Source organism: Rissa tridactyla, chromosome 2 (genome assembly GCF_028500815.1).
Source record: "Rissa tridactyla isolate bRisTri1 chromosome 2, bRisTri1.patW.cur.20221130, whole genome shotgun sequence".
Taxonomy (NCBI): domain Eukaryota; kingdom Metazoa; phylum Chordata; class Aves; order Charadriiformes; family Laridae; genus Rissa; species Rissa tridactyla.
This window is the reverse complement of record NC_071467.1, coordinates 101,462,595-101,480,815: the sequence shown is the minus strand read 5'-3', so window position 1 is coordinate 101,480,815 and position 18,221 is coordinate 101,462,595. Positions and strand designations below refer to the sequence as shown.

General features: G+C 47.6%; 1 protein-coding gene across 1 annotated transcript in view; it reads left to right on the top strand.

Annotated features, from left to right (window-relative positions):
• Positions 1–785: 785 nt before the first annotated feature.
• LOC128906012 (tektin-3-like) overlaps positions 786–18,221 on the top strand; it is a 64,137-nt gene continuing 46,701 nt past the window's right edge. The window contains exon 1 of the mRNA XM_054192795.1: positions 786–861. The gene's annotated coding sequence lies outside the window, so the exon portion shown is untranslated. The remainder of the gene's footprint in view (positions 862–18,221) is intronic.

Genomic DNA, 18,221 nt, shown 5'->3' with positions numbered 1-18,221 from the left:
TGCACAAGAGCAACATCCCTGGCGCAAAGGGTGCGGGGGGAATGGCTAAGCACCACTCCTGCTGTGGATTATAGCATCTCCTTGTCTTTGTCCCTAAAGTCTGTCTGGTTTTTTCAGGCTGTGAAATGAAACTCTCAATTTCTGGGAGCTTTTTGCGCTCTCTCTTGATTGCAGTGTGGTGTTTTAGCTTGAGAGCTCTGTGCTCTCTGTCTGCTCTGCCTGAAAATGCACCTGAAAGGAGTCTGCCTGGTTTGTACGCCTCTGGGTGAGGTGGCCAGCTGGCCCTTTCCGTGGGGTGGCTGGTGGTGGATGGCCAGAGTGATGGTCATCAGGAATTCCTGCTGTTGGTACTTGCCCTGTATCTGCTTGGGTCCAGGGGTGGAGATGGTGATTTCTGTGGCATCTCTGGGGTCTGGCTCTTGCTGCGAGACCTTTGATGTTGCAGGGGTGGGCTGCTGTAAGCTAAGCAAGCAATCTCTGACAAGAGCACAGTGCTAGTTCTTGTGTGGCCAAAAGCCTGGCAATATTTTCGTGGAGTGCTGCTCACTTGCTTCTGGGATGGTCTGCCTTGTCAGTGCTGCCCAGCTGGTCTAGAAATGACATCCATGGCTTGCTCTCCGTGGCAGTGAAGTGCAGCCCCCAGAACTGCCTCCCAATCTCCGTTGGTCCTGCCTGGCAGTGGAAGCCCATCAAATGGAGTGCAGCTAAGAGTGATGTGGAGTGCCCTGCTTCCAGCAGGGAGAGCAAGGCTGCTGCTGAAGGGACAAGCTGTGAGGATGATGAGAGAGCCAAGGAGCAGAAAGGAAGGATTTCCCAAATGCTGGAGTGCTTGTCACGTGCCACTCCCAGGAAAGAGGTGGGGTAAGTGACTTCAGGTTTGTAAATTGCCAACAGTGCAGACTAAGGTGAGGTAAATCTCAAGGTCCATCTAGAGCCATTTATTAGCTGCCCCAAATGATTAATATAGGTCTTAACAAGTCCAGAGAATTGGTTAGGTATATGAGAAATGCTGGCAAATGGTGAGGTATGCATTGTGTTCCTTAGCACCAGGCATAGGAGAACTTATGGCAAGCGTTACTGAAGGTGGTCCTTAAGGTGGTTACTCAAGAACTCTAAGAGCAAAGAGAAAGTGGGGGATAGAGAAAGGCAAAGCCAGAGCAAAAGCCAGAGATGAAGAGATGGCCGGTGCTGGTTGCAGTGTCTTTTTCAGGGAATCTTCCCAGGCATAATCTTCTTTCTTGGGAAGAATCTTGCCAGGCTGTATCTTCTTTTGTTTCTCCTTTGATCCCCGCTAGGGGCACTTATTTTCCCCTTTGATGTCTGCTGCATTAGCATGGTCCACCCCTCTTGCCAAGGACAGCCTTGTGTCAGGTTTCTCCCTTCTCCCAGGTGATGTGTAGCATGATTTGGGTGGAGAAAGGAGTGCCATAGTCCTACATGTTGAGCATGATGTCTCTAATCTTCATCAGCATATGCGGGGGTGTGCGCTTTCCTATGCATTTGGCGGCTAATGAAGCCAAGGTCACTTCTCGGACACAATGGCCTTGAGAACTAGCAAGCTCACCACACGAGTGGCAGAACTATCCTGTCTTCACAGGGCATGTCTCTTTTAGTTTTGACAACGAATGCTTGTTAGGAGTGAAAGCTTTCTAAAAATCGAATTTTACCCGTTTCTTCCCGGCATACAGGGGTAGCTGAAGTCCTTGCAGTTCCCCCCCGTGGCATGCCGATTGCTTTTTATGGAGTCACTTTTTCACCTTCTTTTTTTCTTTTCCTTTCTGGGTCTGGCATTCTTGAGCTGTGGTAATGGATCTAGTCCCCAAAGTTTGTACTATTGTTTTCCTCTTTACGCGTTACCCTTTTGCCCCTTTTGTTTTGCGCTTCATGAAGGCTAGTGTGATTGGGTTAGAATCATGTCAACTGAAAGCTAAGCCTTCTTGCTTGAGTGCCACCACATAGCTAAGTACAGACAGAAAATTGCCAGGTTTTGTTTTGGTTTTTCTTTTTATTGGTAGCTCAAGTAGAGCAAGTTATTAAACCGCTTTGGAAATAGACCTGAAGTCAAAATTACAAATATGTTAACTTTCTCTTAAACTACTTGCAGCGCAGTGTTGCTCAGCTCAGAATATTGAGTTTGAGTTTTGGTATTTGATGATCCCTATAGCTACAGATGGATGCTTTACACATAGCAGACAGGACCCTGAAGAGAAACTCACAGGAGTTTTTCACGCAGGCCGTGGTTCTGCTGTTGGATGTGCACATGAAACCTTACTGAAGTCGCAGGGTTTTTCAAACGGGTGGTTCTCAGTTAGTTGCAGGCTGAGGAGTTCTGTTGCGTAGCGATGAAAGCGTGCTCTGTGATTCAGTGAGAGCAACTGGTATTTCTGTCAAATACCAAGTGGGTAAAGTTGCAGTCGTAACACTGTAGGGAGTGAGCAAGGAATGAAAACGCACGGGGAAAAAGGACTCTCTGAAATTTGTCAATGCTAATGTCAGCTCTGCTGCACAAGGCAAAGTGTTGTTTTCCTCCCCCATGAAAACTGGCACTCTGCGGGACAGGATGTTTTATGTGCTGCTGTGCGTGATGTGAATAGCAGAATACTAAGCCCATCAGACGATATTGATTTCCCCCCACACTCCCAAAGCTATGATTATTACTGGACATGGATGCTGTTGATAATCCCTGTTTCCCTTGAAACAACAATACTACCAGTAAGGCAGTATTATTTACATTTTTTTCTGCTCTTGATTTACCAATCTTTTTATTTTCCTTCACGTTTTAAGATTGAGTTGTTAGATTGAGTTGTAGTTATGACAGTGATTTGGTTTAATGGTCTTTTTGATTTAGCTTCAGTACGCTTTGATTCGGGAGCATTCAGCTATTGAAATCTTCCCGGGAGGGATCACGTGGGGTCCGTGGAATGTCAGCATGTGCACATGGGTGCAGACACCCACGCACACACATACACACCTTAAGACTTCTGGAAACATGAGACAAGAGGTCATTTCCCAGGGACAAAACTGGCATGGTTCTGCAAAGCTTGTTCTATGCCAATAAAAACTGACACGACTAAATACTTGGTGAGATTTTGTTATTAGCTGTAGCAGAGAGTTGATACTGGAGGTGTGATTCTGTATTGGACACCAACAGGCTACCCTCAAGAAGCGCTCAGTTCCTGCAGAGTTCTGATCAAAAAGGAATAATTCAGGCTGGCAGAGAGCTCTGTTCATCCCTCCTCCTGCTGAGCGCAGGGCGAACTTCAGAGTTAGGCCAGCTAACTTGAACATTATTTGTTCTATCTTTATTTTATTATTTATTGATTGATTATCAGGTGATTTTTTTCTATATTTATCAAATGATCTTTCTTTTCTGCTGCCTTGCACCATTGTATGAATGATAAAGTTGCCAAAGTCCCTACTGGAGTCCGCCTGTGGTTTGTTTCTGGGTGCTGGTCTAAGGTGGAAGGCTGAGAAGGCATTTGGATCCCGAAAGCATTTTGCGGCATCCGCTGGTGGTGACGAGACCAGGTGGGCTGTGAGAGAGGGGACTGAATGCCCGTGGCCATTGTGTGAAACTTGAGGAATTGTGGCAATTTATGGAGTGTAATAAATAGCCAGATCCCTTAAACAGAAATGGCACTTATTTTATGATAGGGACAAAGTCAATAAAGCAAAAGCACAGCGCTGGGTGCATGACTCAAGTCAGAGGCACACCAGCTAACACTTCAACCATGTCTTATAGACATTGAATATTGCATACGTATTCACTCTTTTAGACAGAGTAATTGTTGATAATGATTGATTATTATTAGTCCTTTTTCCCTTCTATTTGTGTGTTTCCTTCTGAATCTTCAGTTCCCTTTTCCCATGCGTCTGTTTCCTTCTGGTAGGATCAGCTCCCTTCTCCTATGCATCTGTTTCCTTCTGTTAATCACTTGTGGAGTCTTTTGGAGAAGTTCTCTTTTGTTTCTCTCGGATGTTTTTCTTCATGATGTTTTTCTTCATAGCTGCTGTTAGTTGTTATCTTTGAGGTTTCTCATGTTTCCTAATTTACTAAAGGTTAGTTATCCTTATAAGTCAAAGATTTATAGCCTTGTTATTGTGGCGAAAGCCAACAATACCTTCACTATTTTTCACATGGAGACATTTCCTTGTGGAGAGCAACAGAGTGGGAAGGGCGGCAGCCCCTGTGTTCCCATCACTTGGAGTCTGTACCACTGCGGAACCTCGCTGGCGTCTGCCCCCTTTGCAGGGTGTCTGGCTCTGCGGTTAAGCATACGTGCCCGCATCATCTAAAATGGCCTTTTTCTCCAAGGCCTGTTCTTTGAAGAGAAGTCGGTGAATTACTGCTTTAGGTCCCGAGTAATATGTAGCAATAGAATGACCTTATAAGAAAGACTAACTCCAGTAGGAAGCAGAAATTTGTGTTCTCTCCCCGGGGATCAAGCATGCATTATATCTTAAATAGAGTTGTTAGAGGGAAAGGCTTGTTTGCTTGTATTGTAGGGAATGTCCAATTGCATCCAATGAGCTTGTTTGCAATTTCTAGTCGTGTATATTGCCATGAAAATCAATGATTTTAACTGTTAAACACAGGAATTACACTTTGGGCTGGATTTCATTGAAACTTAGTCTGATGGCTTAGTTTTGCTGAGAGTGTGTCAAATTGCCATCAGTTCACTTTCTGAATAGGTTCCTGAGTTTTAGGAGCCCTAGACCAGAATAAAGTTAGGAGCTGCTTGCAGTATGGCTATACTGCCACCAAGTATTTCTCAGAAATGAGGTGGTAGGCAGTCAATCTGCTTTTTCCTGAGTCTAAAAGAGTATTTGAGAACAGGCTTTACCAGAAGAGCTGCTTTGATTGGTTGCATAAGAAGTTGGGAAAAAAGACTGATGAATTGCCTTGGAAATGAGAAGATAAACTTTGGCTTTCTAAGCAAGTTGTGCAGGCCCTGAGGATTCAGCTGTTCTCAGGGAATTTAAAACTTTGCAGTAGGTGCTAATAGTTTGGAAAGTTAAGTCCCTTAAGTCAAGGCTTTCAGAGCCTTAGTTGGACAGGTCCTGAAAAGATCTTTATGGGCTCTTCCAGAGCCCTTCCCACTGCCCAATTGTGATTGAAGTTCTGAGTTGGAGCGTTTCCTAATGACATATTTGGAAGGAGTCAGGCCCTGTATGTCTTAAGACCTGATCCAGACTGCCCGATTCTGATAGAAATTGTGTCAGTTGCTGCTGATGGTGTCTGAAGTAAAGAGGAGTTAGGTCAAATTTGCAACTCATACAGATGCATACTCCAGACCTCCTGTGAGAAGCTCAACTGATCCCTGCTGCCCTGTTTTGGGCCGTTAGTTAATGAAAATGCACTGAAGGCTGTAGTTAGTAGGAGTCCTGCAATGTTGAGTACTGGGAATGACATTCTAATGGTGAGCAAATGGATCCCCTTTTTCTCCGCAAATCGCTGAAGCAGGGCAGTTTTCCCTTGGGGCGGTTCTGCTCTGACAAGTGACTGGATGGAAAGAGCTGCCCAAGTGCAGCAGCCCTCCTGCCTGTGTGTGTTCAGAACTGCCTTTTTGCACCTTGCTGCTCCTCAGCCTGTTAGCAATTTATCTGCAACTGCCTCAGCTGTGAATGAATGAGTGCTGTTTCATTCTAGCCCCTATGGCCACGGTGCCGAATGGGGTTTCGTATTGTGTCTCTGAGCACAATAAAGCTGGGAGAGTGTTAAAAAAGAGAGAACTGGAAGCATATGAAAATACAGGACTAAGCGATGGAACAGTGTGGCTTGTTTTGCTCTAAGAGGGAGAGAGGTGATGTAGCAAATAAAAGAAAAAAGCAACTCACCCCAAAATAACCCCCCAAAAGCAAACCCGACCCAAAAGCCCTGATGTTTTTACTTATGCACGGAGCAAACTTGCTATGAAGTCCCTGAGGTGGCCCAAGAGCGTGAGCTGAGTGTGTTCCCTGGTTTGCTGCAAGCCCTGGTCTCCAGGAGCCTGTGCTGGCTACCTGCCAGTCCACTCCATGGCTCCAGGTGGGAGCAAGGCAAGGTGTGAAAAGAGAGTTGACAGCATGGCCCTCTCCCTGCTGGCTGTGGGCTTGAAGACCTTAAAGGCAGAGGGGCTCAGGAGCTCACAGAGGTATTCTTTTCTGTAGAACCAGTTTTCACAGCAAAGCTCCACTTGCATCTTTTATTCCTGTCATTAAGACGAAGCTTTTTTCTCACGAACCAGAGATGTGATGCTGCTTCTGTGCACATTGGCAAAGAAGACTCGCATTTGAAAGCTCTCATACTTCTTCTGTGATGAGGAAGACTCAGGAAGCAGGTAGAATAGATGAGCCCAAGGCTTGTGTCGTGCCAAAGAGAGTAGGGGTGGAAGCTGTGGGAAATCAAGCTCTCCTTTGCTGCTGTGAATACCCAGAGTAGCAGTAGTGAATTGGGTGTGGGAGTTAAGCAGGGTGATTTCCAAGGTGGTATTGGGGAAGGAAAGTGTAATAAACAGCCAGATCTCTTAAACAGAAATGGCACTTATTTTATGATAGGGACAAAGTCAATAAAGCAAAAGCACAGCGCTGGGTGCATGACTCAAGTCAGAGGCACACCAGCTAATACTTCACCCACGTCTTATATACATTGAATATTGCATACGTATTCACTCTTTTAGGCAGAGTAATTGTTTATGATGATTGATTGTTATTTGTCCTTTTTCTCTTCTATTTGTGCATTTCCTTCTGGCAGTTGTTTCTGAGGATAGATGATCTTCAGTTCCCTTTTCCCATGCATGTGTTTCCTTCTGGTAGGATCGATTATCATCAACTCCCTTCTCCCATGCATCTGTTTCCTTCTGTTAATCATTTGTGGGGTCTTTTGGAGAAGTTCTCTTTTGTTTCTCTTGGATGTTTTTCTTCATGATGTTTTTCTTCATAGCTGCTGTTAGTTGTTATCTTTGAGGTTTCTCATGTTTACTAATTTACTAAAGGTTACTTATCCTTATAAGTCAAAGATTTATAGCCTCGTTATTATGGCGAAAGCCAACAATACCTTCACTATTTTTCACAAAATGAACATTTCTCCTCCACATGGACACAAATTGAGGAAATAACTCTAGTGGTAATGTGGGGACTTAAAAAGTGAAAAAAAATGCTCTCCTCTCTTCTTAGGCACTTTGGAGGCTGCATGCAGACTCCTGTGTCCCCTTCTGGTGAGGGGCTGCGGCACAGGGCACACAAGGGCAGGCTGAGGGAACTGCCGCTGTGCAGCTGGCAGGAGAGAAGCCTCAGGTATGGCTCTCATGCCTTGAGAGACTTGAGTCATGCACCCAGCCCTGTGCTTTTGCTTTATTGACTTTGTCCCTATCATAAAATAAGTGCCATTTCTGTTTAAGGGATCTGGCTATTTATTACACTTCTGAGCCCAGGCCCATGATCTATAGATGCTAAACATTTCTGACTGTGCCTAAGGATTGAGTTTGTTGATGAACAAAGCGAGAGGCTTGCTCTGTTTGTTGCTCTGCATGTCTTTCTTGCTACTCATGCTGACAAAACAACTACAACAGGTTTTCCCTGGCCCTCCCTTCCCTCCTTCCCCTTCCCTCCTTCCCCTTCCCTCCTTCCCCTTCCCTCCTTCCCCTTCCCTCCTTCCCCTTCCCTCCTTCCCCTTCCCTCCTTCCCCTTCTCCTTGCTTCCCAATGAGTCAAATCATGATGAGCCTGAAATGCCAGAGATTTTTCAGCTCCAAAACCACTTGCAAAGCCAGAGCAAAAGCCAGAGGTGAAGAGATGGCCGGTGCTGGTTGCAGCGTCTTTTTCAGGGAATCTTCCCAGGCATAATCTTCTTCTTTCTTGGAAAAATCTTCCCAGGTATGGTGTTCTTTCTTGGGAAGAATCTTGCCGGGCAGTATCTTCTTTTGTTTCTCCTTTGATCCCCGCTAGGGGCTCTTATTTTCCCCTTTGATGTCTGCTGCATTAGCATGGTCCATCCCCCTTGCCAAGGACAGCCTTGTGTCAGGTTTCTCCCTTCTCCCAGGTGATGTGTAGCATGATTTGGGTGGAGAGAGGAGTGCCATAGTCCTACATGTTGAGCATGATCTCTCTAATCTTCATCAGCATGTGCGGGGGTGTGCGCTTTCCTATGCATTTGGCGGCTAATGAAGCCAAGGTCACTTCTCGGACACAATGGCCTTGAGAACTAGCAAGCTCACCACACGAGTGGCAGAACCATCCTGTCTTCACAAGACAGGTCTGCCACGCTTTCAGGGGCCAGAAGCGTTAGCCTTCTGAGTTCTTTGAAGGCCAGGCCTGCGTTATTTCTTTCCTTGTGGGTGTTTGAGGCCTTCCATTGAAGGCTTGGAGGGCCTTCTGCCCCTCGTCGGGGAATTTGCAGTCCGTCTCATACAGTGCTCCCTTCAGCATGGGTGGCTATAGCTTTGCAATGGGTGAGCCTGATTTCCTTCCTCTTCTTCCCTTCCTTCTCTCCCTCCTCCTTCCTTCCTTCCTCTCTTTCCTTTCCTCCTCTTGGCAGGAAGGAGAGGGAAGAGACAGCTGTTGACAGCTGCCTTCTGTCAAGAGATGCCTTTCAACTGTGGAGATGCCCTGCAGCTCTTGTTGGGGTTTGTGTTGCATTCTGCCTCCTGTATTTTCTTCCGCCCCAGAAACTTGCCTTTGCTAGGCAGCCGCTCTCGATCCTTTTGCTGGGTTTCGGTACGAGTTGCCTGCGCACTTTGGTTTTGGAGCCTTCCGTCAGGCAATCGTGGGCATGAGGATGGCAGGTTTCCAAGTTGCCAGCTGCGCTTGCTTGGGATGAGCCCAGAACATAACCCTTGGGAGCCTTGGCTTTGTTTCCAAGCTTTCTTGGTTGCCTTAGCACGTGTTTTGCACTTTTCTGTCAGCTGTTGCCATTTCTGCATTTGTGTCAAAGCATCTGTAAGGGTTCTTGTTGCCTCTCCAAGAGAAAAAGTCAAATTGGTGGGGCAGGGAAGGAAGGCAGGGAATGGGTTCAAGCTGCAGCAGGGTAGGTTTAGGCTGGACATTAGGAAAAAATTGTTCAGAGAAAGAGTGGTCAGACACTGGAATAGGGTGCCGAGGGAGGTGGTGGAGTCACCATCCCTGAATGTGTTTCAGACTCATTTAGATGTGGTGTTAAGGGATATGGTGTAAGGGAGAACTTTGTAGAGTGGAGTTGATGGTTGGACTTGATGATCCCAAGGGTCTTTTCCAAGCTAAATGATTCTCTGATTTTATGTGAGGAGGGACGAGGAGTTTTGGGACTGGTTGTTGGAGCAGTTTGAAGAGTGCAGTTTCTTGTTTGTGTGCAGTGTCTTAGGGCAAAGTGAGGCTTGTCAAAGGGGCAGGTGTCTGTGTGTTTTTCCAAGAGGCTTGCTGTGCCCAAGTGAAACTGGGAGGATTCCCTGCGCAGGCTGCTCTGCCCCGACTGCCTGTCTCCCTGGGCTCCATTCCGTCCATCCCTCTAGATGTTAGAAAGCAAGCCAGCTTCCATCCCATTTTACTTTTTCCTTGAAATCCAAGAGAAAAAAGATGGCTAATGTATGTGTAACCATATGTTACAGATATGTATGTGTAACCATGCATGGATGCAAATTGCCCTTGAGTACCTTTGAGGTGACAGCGATTCTACCTCCTTGCCCTTGTGAAATCGGGAAGGGTTTTTTGTGCTTTGTCCGAGTGTGCTTGGGTCACAGTTTCACCAACTAAGGATGGCGACAAGCTTGTGATTGGTGTGGGAGGAAGTTCTTGTTTCTTGATTGCTCTGCTCTATGGAAAACTTGTTTTGCAATCCTTTACATGGTGGAAACATTCAACTTGCTGGGAAAACCTGGGAGGTGGAAATGTATGTTTGGCTGAAATCTCTTCCTGGAGGCACGTGTTCATGTGCATGTAGCGTTTTTAAGGTGAAAGTGCCAGGGAAATGCTGCTTTTCAAAGGTCTTTGTGTGATGGGAAGTGGCAGTCCCTGTGCAGGTTAAGCTGCCCCGTGCTCCCTTTGGAACTCCCTGTCCTAATCTCTCTCCCTCTCAGCACCATTATCTGTCTGGTTTTCCAGGCTGTGAAGTGAAACTCTCAATTTCTGGGAGCTTTTTGCGCTCTCTCTTGATTGCAGAGTGGTGTTTTAGCTTGAGAGCTGTGTGCTCTCTGTCTGCTCTGCCTGAAAATGCACCTGAAAGGAGTCTGCCTGGTTTGTACGCCTCTGGGTGAGGTGGCCAGCTGGCCCTTTCCGTGGGGTGGCTGGTGGTGGATGGCCAGAGTGATGGTCATCAGGAATTCCTGCTGTTGGTACTTGCCCTGTATCTGCTTGGGTCCAGGGGTGGAGATGGTGATTTCTGTGGCATCTCTGGGGTCTGGCTCTTGCTGCGAGACCTTTGATGTTGCAGGGGTGGGCTGCTGTAAGCTAAGCAAGCAATCTCTGACGAGAGCGCAGTGCTAGTTCTTGTGTGGCCAAAAGCCTGGCAATGTTTTTACCGTGCAGGGTTGCACACCGGGTTCATGAGCAGCTCCCAAAGGATGAGATTCAGATTGCAGGTCCCTTCCCTGTAGGAAGTGAGCAAAGAATGAAAAGGCACGGAGAAAAAGGACACTCTGCAAGTTCTTCATGCGAATGTCAGCGCTGCTGCCAAATTAAAAGTGATGTTTTCCTCCCCCATTAAAGCTGGCGTTCTGCGGGAGAGGATGTTTTACATGCTGCTGTGCGTAATGGGTAGAGGAGAATACTAAGCCCACTTAGTTGATATTGATTCCCCCCCCGACTCCCAAAGCTGTGATTATTACCGGGCCTGGATGCTGTTGCTAATGGGCATTCCCTTGATATATACTCTGGAACGGGATCTCTGGGATTTTCAGACTTTTTTATTTGCCCTTATTTGCTGGCACTGTACCACATTTTATTAGTCTACAGGACTTCCCTACCCCTCTTCCCCTTCTATTTCTTCTTCCCTTTCCCTTTCCTTCTGGCAAAAAAAGACATTGGAAAAGAGTTACAGAGGAAAGTTGCAACAAAATCGTGTCACCTCAGACAAATCTTACACATTAACAGCGCTTGCAGGGGGTTTGGCATGTGCAAATACTCAGAAGTGAATTGCAAAATTACCATTCCAACTCTGCTGTCACGGGCAGGGACAACTTCCACCAGACCAGGTTACTCCAAGCCCCGTCCAACCTGGCCTTGAACACCTCCAGGGATGGGGCATCCACAACCTCCCTGGGCAACCTCTTCCTGTGTCTCACCACCCTCACACAAAGAATTGCTTCCTTGTATCTGATCTAAATCTCCCCTCTTTCAGTTTGAAACCGTTCCCTCTTATCCCATGGCTCCCCTCCCTGATCCAGAGCCCCTCCCCAGCTCTCCTGGAGCCCCTTTAGGGACTGGAAGGGGCTCTAAGATCTCCCCGGAGACTTCTCTTCTCCAGGATGAACACCCCCAACTCTTGGCAGCGTCAGAAGTGTGCGAAGCCCAATGATGTGTGTCCCCCCACAACCCTGCCGAGGGCCCCAGGGCATTACTCACACCGCACACGCGCTCGCCCATCAGCACGGGAAAGAGCAAGCTCGTCACCTCCAAAAGGCCATTTCCTAAGGAGAAGCGAGGCCCAGCTCCCACACAACTGCTCATGCAGAGCACAGTGTGAACAGGCTGTTCCTCCCCAGGGGCTGGTCTCAGAGAACCTCCTGGGGGCACAAGGACACGAGCCCCAGCTGAAGGGCCAGAGCCCAGGAGGTGACCCTGTAGACAGAGGGGACGGGGGCTGCTACGCGTACAATTTCCCCACCCCCTCAGACACAGAGACTTTCAGCAGCCACAAGCGCTGCCAAGCGACCAGCAGCAGGTGTCCCCCGACGGGGTTTACTCCACACCAGTCCTTTGCGGGTCGCGGAGAGGACAGAGAAGGCACCAGGTAAGGTGTTCACAGCAGCATCACCCTGCTCCTTCCATCACACCCCCGAGCCCCCTCTGCTTAACGGGATGGCCCAGGAGGACCTGGGTAGTGTCCTTACCCCACTCCCCCCTCTGCAGGGCTTGTTTTCTGGTTCATTGGGGTTTTTTCCCCCAAAAAAAACCCAAATTCTGCTTTTGTACTCAGCAGAGCACAGGGTCAGCCTCAAAACTGCAGCCCCCAGACAGCGAGAACCGAAGGGAAGGGGAAAGGACAGTTCGAGCATTCAGCTACTGCGTCCTAGCGGTAATAAACAGCTAAAATCTTCCACGTCCTCCGGGAGCCCGGGAAGATGAAGTATCTCCTGGAGGGACAAACCACGACACATTGCCTTTGCAATAGTTCTTCCTTTGGAGAATCTCCTCTGATTTGGGGACGGATTAAGCTCATCAGTTTGAAAGCAGAGAGCGATGTGGCTGCTGACCCACACCACAGCCAAACCACCGCGTCAGCCGGCCCAGGAGAGCAGACCTTCAGGCGAGGAGCAGCACCGGGAAGGCTGATCCCACCCACGGCGACAGAGGGCATGGCCCCAAAATCACCAGCTTTCCCCCAAAGCTGAGGAGAGGAGAGACCGCATCAGCGGGCAGGAATCACCTCCCATGATGGTAACTGCCATTACAGAGACAACACCACACGGTCATTTATACAAGCGTTCCAACACGGGGCTTCCAAACCACCTCTTGGGCAATTTTTCCTCTACGATGGTCAAGGAAAGACCTGAAATCCCACTCCAGCTCCGGAGTGTAAGCTAGAGGGGGGGAAAAAATGAAAGGCTTGTCCCTTCAGGATTTTGGGACAATCGCTTGGAGGTTCTGATGCTCTGATACCCAGCCTGGCCAGAGTCGTCTTCCTCCAGAGACTGTGAGTGAGCTAAAACCCACATTGATATGTCAACCTTTTCTTCAATGACCAAACAAAAAAAATAAAAAATCACTCTCATTACCAGATCAAGTTTCATTCCAGTAAGGCTCTTCAAATAATTTAAATATTTATTTTAATAAAAATAAATAAATACTTCTCTTTTCACATTATAAAACTCCCTGGAGACAGAAAAAGACCAAACCAACCCCAACCACAGGGGTTTCTCTCCCAAATCAAAGGACGGTAAATGCTTTCTTCTGATGGTCATCACAAATCCACTTGTAGGCATCAAGTAGATGGTAGATTATTCCAGAAACAGAAGAAAACTCTCTTGGAGGAAACAGTAGTTCAGCACCTTGTTGTTGGGATGAGAAGTTCAGCTCACACCACTGTTGCCACCACCAGATGAGTCCCATTTGTCCATAACGTGACCACGTGTGCTGTGAGAGAAGTTCAGCTCATGCAACTCTTGCCACCACCAGATGAGTCCCATTCGTCCATAAGGTGGCCACGTGCGCTGCGAGGTGGGAGCAGCCCTCTCTGCGATGGAAGTTCACAGCATTTCTTCTTAAGCTTTCCCTTGGCCAGGTGACACCAACCTTTCCAGCTTGCACTTAAGGTGTGTTAGCTAATTTCAAAGAGAGTTACTGTCTCCAAAATAGGGGCAGGTGGGGGCTGGGGGGGCAAATAATCTTAACCACTACTTCTTAACCTACAGAGAAAAACTCTTTCCTTAACCTACAGGGAAAAACTCTTTCCTTAACCTACAGAGAAAAACGTCCAACAACAATAAGGTATGAGAAAAATAACTAGAAGAAGGGTTACTCCTGTAGTGCGGGTCTCACAGCAGCTCTTGGTGGAGGATTTCCCACACCATCTTCTTACGGAAGTAAGGCATGTGGGTCTGAAAAGAAAAGAAAATCCATTAAATACACCTCATGGCAGAAAGAGACACAAAATATGCAGAAACACCCAGTTAATTCTTTACTATGAAGTTCCTTTTAAGAACTGTCAACACTTGCCCTTCGGGTACAGCCTGGCTTTCACCCACACAGCTCCTAAGAGGGTGACATGCCACCAAAACCAGATCTCCTTGACTACACAACAGCTTACAAGCACTTTCACAGAAGAGCACTGCCTTGGAAAAGAACCAGTGTCTTCATTGGTCAGAGGCTGAGACCCATTTCTCCCAAAGATCCAAAGGCCAGATCCCACAAACCCACTGGCTGCGGTATCTCCCCCAAGCGGGATCTCACTGGGAGCAGACACCTCAGCCGCTGCGTAACTTCCCTGGCTCTTGGCTCTGTATGGAAGAGGCTGGAGCTGTTTAGAACCTTCACTCACCTGTGTAAAGGTCATCGGTCTGTCTCTCGAGATGTAGTCTGCGTATTTGCAGATGAAAACACCGCAGTCGCTTCCGTTCGATTGCTGAGGGATTTCCTAACGAATGCAAAGAAGATGGAGAATTTGCCTCTACCTTCAAGGAAAAGCAACTTGGAAGTAGCACCCATTACCAAAAATACCCTAACCAGACACTCCTGAACTTGCACCATCCCCAATAACCGCTCCCCAACACAAGGAACACACCCCAGGAACTGCACATCATCCCTCCCCTCGGCTTCCTGCGCTCGGATGTTACAATCCAAATTCCTCGCAGGCTGATAAGGGACAGCAGGCTTCCTCCCTGCAAGGTGTCTTGAGGTTTGTACTGTGTCTTTCTGAAGTGACGTTCCTTAAATCGAGTCTTTAGGTGCTGCTTTTCATTATTAACTTGTTGAGAAACATCAGCTCAACCCCTTGCTTTGTCACGTGCCAGGATTTGGGCTGCAAACCAGAAGCCTACGTGCTCTGACAACTGCTAAAGAGACTTGAAATTTGACTTGTGAAATGGGGGCAAAGCCAAATTCACCTTCACGTGGCAGAGGAAAAAAAAAAAAAAAAAACCCAACAAAGTATTCAGCCAGCAAGGAGAGGCACTGCTCAAAGATTTCATCCGAAAATTCATCTGCTGAGATTTCATCCCAGCATGGTTTCCTGGTCCTCTTGCAGCCCGATGTGGTGCCATAAGAAGATGCTTATGGCTGTTCTCTAAAGTCCTGGCCTTATGAGAAAGCGTTAAGAGCTCTGTGACAAGGAGTTCTAGTTCACATTTCAAGTGCAAGTAGTGTTCGCTCACATGGGGCTCCATGCTGTGAATAGTCCACTCTGAAGCATTCAGCTTCACATTTCTTTTTTCGCGGCTTTCTTCTTGCAGGTATTTGCTGTTTAAAACAAAAGAAAAATCACTCTTCATCGCTGTAATTTAGTCCGAGAAAAAAACAGCTGCTGAAAGATCCCAGGAAGACGAATGGCAGGAGAGTAAAGTGTCAGAGGATCCTCAGAGCAGCTGATTTAAGGCATTGGGTGGAAAAATCCAAATCTTAAATTTACAAACACTGCGAGAGGCTGTGAGCTAATGACCAGCAATGAGACCGACAATTCCAACAGAGGCTTCCACAAAAGCCTAAGTTCATTGCTTAGTAGAGGTCAAAAAACCCCAAATCACATGTTATCAGAGGAAGAACAGAAAAACCAAGCGAGGAACCCTCATGTCGTCATTCCACCCTGTGCCTGAATCCCACAGACTGCGTGCACCTCCGGAAGAACAAATACAAAAGCTTTTGGGCCAGTACCTCTGGCCGAGGAAGTTTCCAGGCCACCACTTGCTGGAAAAAAGGACTGGATGCAGACCTGTTCTTATACCCTTTCCCAGGCAGCTGCTGTTAACTGGTCAGGAGAGCACCGCACTAAACCAACGCTTGGTTTCTCTCTGAGGGGCCGCTCTCCTTGCTCTTGGGCTACAAAGCTGTTGCATTAAGGGTTTTTACTCCTTCTGCATCAGTGGCAGAGACTTCTAAGGATGCCTGCTGGCACAACAGGAAAACCTGTCCCCGTTCCATTGGAGAGGTGTGCGTGCCAGCCGACACAGCTGGAAAAGCTTGCTACACGGTACCTGTCTTGAGCGAGAATGTCAGAATGACAAAGAACACCCAGTGGCATCTTGAAACACTTCTTCCCTGAAACGCTTCCCTTTCGTCAACAGCCCGGTTTTATCGATCACTAACGCAGTTGGTGCCCCTGTGCCACGGGGCTACCATGTCTTTGTCTGGGATATAGGGGGAAGGTGGCAGAAGCCAGGCATCCAAGACACTGGCTGGAGGGGACGACGTGAGACTAGATAAGGAGTCACTGTCAGACAACTCGCAGCAAGCGAATCCAAGATTTCTGCTTTGTAATCCACAAGAAATGGGAAAACTTGCAGCCGTGTCACAGGGGCAAAATCCAAAACCCTTCTCCTAATTCACAACACAACAGCACTGACTGAGCGGTTACTTACAGCAAAGTCTCACAAATCTGGTCCCCTTCTTGTCCCAGGGAGTCGTAGTATTTGACCGTCTTCTTTCTGGTGTCGATGACCTGTTATTAAAAGGTGACTGTTAGACAAAGCGCAACCTTCTGCTGCACAAACCTCAATGATTTTTCTTGCTGGCTTTTTCTCCCCACCCAACTCTAAATAACAAGCCCGTTTGACTCACCGCTAGTGTCCAGTGCAAGCGCAAGTTAATGGGCACTAAGATGATGTCCTTGTGGAAGAGATCCACACGCCTGGTCCATCTTCCTACGGCTTCGTAGCCCCCAGAAGTAAGTTTTTCATAAAAGAATGAACTAAAAGCGTGGACTGATGGATATCCTTCTTTCTTACTTCTTTCCATCACAAGAGCCATGTAGAAATTAATGACCTGTACCATAAAGAGGAAGCTTGAGATGTAAAATAAGACACTAGCTTACCAAATGAAAAGCACAGCAACGTCTCTTTTCTGGCCACCCTGAAGTACGCAGCTGAGAGAACTCCAGCCTCAGCTGTCAGCTTTTGTTGTGAGAATTTCGCACTTGGTTACAGTTGTTTGTCAAACTGCACTTTGGTAAAAACACCTGCCACCCACTCCAAGAACCTAGACTAACTCCTGGAAGCTGCACAAGACAAGTAAAGGAACTGCCAGAAGCACTGGACCCTTCAGTACCTAAAATAAGAACTGTGCAGAGATTTCTGGGCTCTGCAGTGCAGCTCATCAAATCACTTTGCAAAGACTTCTGTACACCCTGAAGGGGTATTTTGAAATAAACGCTCCGTTAGAAGATCCCTGTGCTGCAGCTACTTTTACCTCATCGTTTAGCCAGCAAAGGTTCCTTAGGGTGCGGATGTCCTTGCGCGTGACCCTTAGTTTGAAGACACTGCTCATGATCTCATCCGGCTCACCTTTGCCTAATGCGGCAATGACCTCTCTCTCCATGGCCTGAAATGAACAATTAAATGGGGAAGGACTTGTGAAACAGAGCATCGAGCATGCCAACCTGTGGGCAGCTTTCAACTCAAACACGGCCTGGAAATGAAGCTCAGGTGACAGAGCAACCGCCTTTGCTGGGTTTCGGCTAGGTTAGCAAGCGCCCCTTTTTTATTGCTTGGTTGGTTTCAGCATCTTAACCTAGAACTTTAGGGCCCAGGTTTGCCTCAATTTGTTTTCGCCAAGGAAGCTGAGATAAAACGCAGGGACTGGCAAACACACAGCAAACGCCTTTCCCATGTGGTGCTGCAGCCCTCGCAACGCTGAGGTTTAAGCCAACCGCAGCAGGCATTCTCCATGCCAAGGCAGCTGAGTCAGGAGCCTGAAAGAATGTGAGGGTGGGGGGAACTTCAAGGGACCTGAAGCACCAGCAAAGGGGGAAACTGAGGCAGCTACACTGCAGTCAGGCAATCGGGAGCCCAGGCTGTGCATGCAACTGGTTGCAATTTGGACGTTTCCATCTAAGTCTGCCTAAGGAATGCAAATAAACCACTAGGTCTGTTAGTATAAAATACTCTGAACTGCAAGAGCATCTTCTTCTCGGTTGAACGTGGGCTAGCAGGATAAGAAAACCCCTGGTTTTCCTTGTACTGAGCATCACCCCGCAGACGTTGTAAACTCTGGACTTGCTAGCCCTTTCCAAGTCAATCCTCAAGAGGCAAAAAAGGGGGCGCTCAGTTAGACTGCAACTCCCAAGAACAAAAGCAGCCAAAATTCAGACAAGCAGGGGAACCTCAACTCCCCCTCCCTGTTGCATAGCGTAACTAAGTGAACTCCTGTGACCACTGCTACACGCAGCGTAACCATGCCCAGTGTGCATCCACGGCTCGGTGAGATCCTGAGGACGTAAGCACGCAGGATGCTCAGGTCCCCCACAAGCAAGGCAACACCAGGGATCAGGAAAAGCTTCTCTTTCAAGTTCTATCTTCATGGTAGGACAGGTTGAGAGGCAGATCCCATATAACTGTAGGAATCAGGTTAGCACTGCTCTGGGAGACTGTTGTTAAACCCAGACTCATTTTTGCCCGAGTAACAGAA